Consider the following 870-nt stretch of genomic DNA (forward strand, 5'->3'; position numbering starts at 1 on the left):
AGATGTAAGGAGCAGGTCATTGTTGGATCTTAGGGGGCGGGCTGGAGTATATTTGTTGTTGAGTGAGGACGGTAAGGGGGGGAGGGGGCTCAGTTGGTAAGGGCTTTGTAGGTCAGGGTGAGAATTTTGAATTTAATTTTGCTGTGAATGGGGAGGCAGTGAAGGGACTTGCAGTGAGGTGCAGCAGATACAGAGTGTCAGGAGAGCTGGATTAGCCTAGCAGAGGCATTTAGGATGGATTGAAGAGGGGAGAGGCGGGAGAAAGGGAGGCCAGTTAGTAGGTTATTACAATAGTCAAGTCTGGAAATTACCAGGGAGTGGTTTAGCTGTTTAGTAGTTTCAGCACTCAGAAACGGACACATTTTGGAGATATTGCGTAGGTGGTTGCGACAGGATGAAAAGAGGTATTGGATGTGGGGTATGAAGGACAGATTGGAGTCAAGTGTACCTCCTAGGCAGCAGACTTGGGGTGATAGGGAGATAGTGGTGTCACCAACAGTGATTGAAAAGTTAGAAACCAGGGTAGAATTAGAGGGGGGGATTAGAAGGAGCTCAGTCTTGGACATGTTAATTTTTAGGTGGTGAGAGGCCATCCAAGAAGAAATGCATGATAAGCAGGCACTGATGTGAGAAAAGACAGAAGGAGAGAGTGCACGGGTGGATAGGTAGATCTGAGTATCATCAACATAGAGGTGATAGTTGAAGCCATAGCTACTGATAAGTTTACCCAGTGAGGAAGTATAAATAGAGAAGAGTAGAAGACCCAGAACAGAGCCTTGAGTTACTCCAACAGACAGAAGCAATGGAGAGGAGGAGTCGCCAGCAAAGGAGACAGAAAATGACCTATTAGAGAGATAAGAGTGGATCCAG

This window comes from Bombina bombina, chromosome 3 (genome assembly GCF_027579735.1).
Source record: "Bombina bombina isolate aBomBom1 chromosome 3, aBomBom1.pri, whole genome shotgun sequence".
In the NCBI taxonomy this organism is placed as follows: domain Eukaryota; kingdom Metazoa; phylum Chordata; class Amphibia; order Anura; family Bombinatoridae; genus Bombina; species Bombina bombina.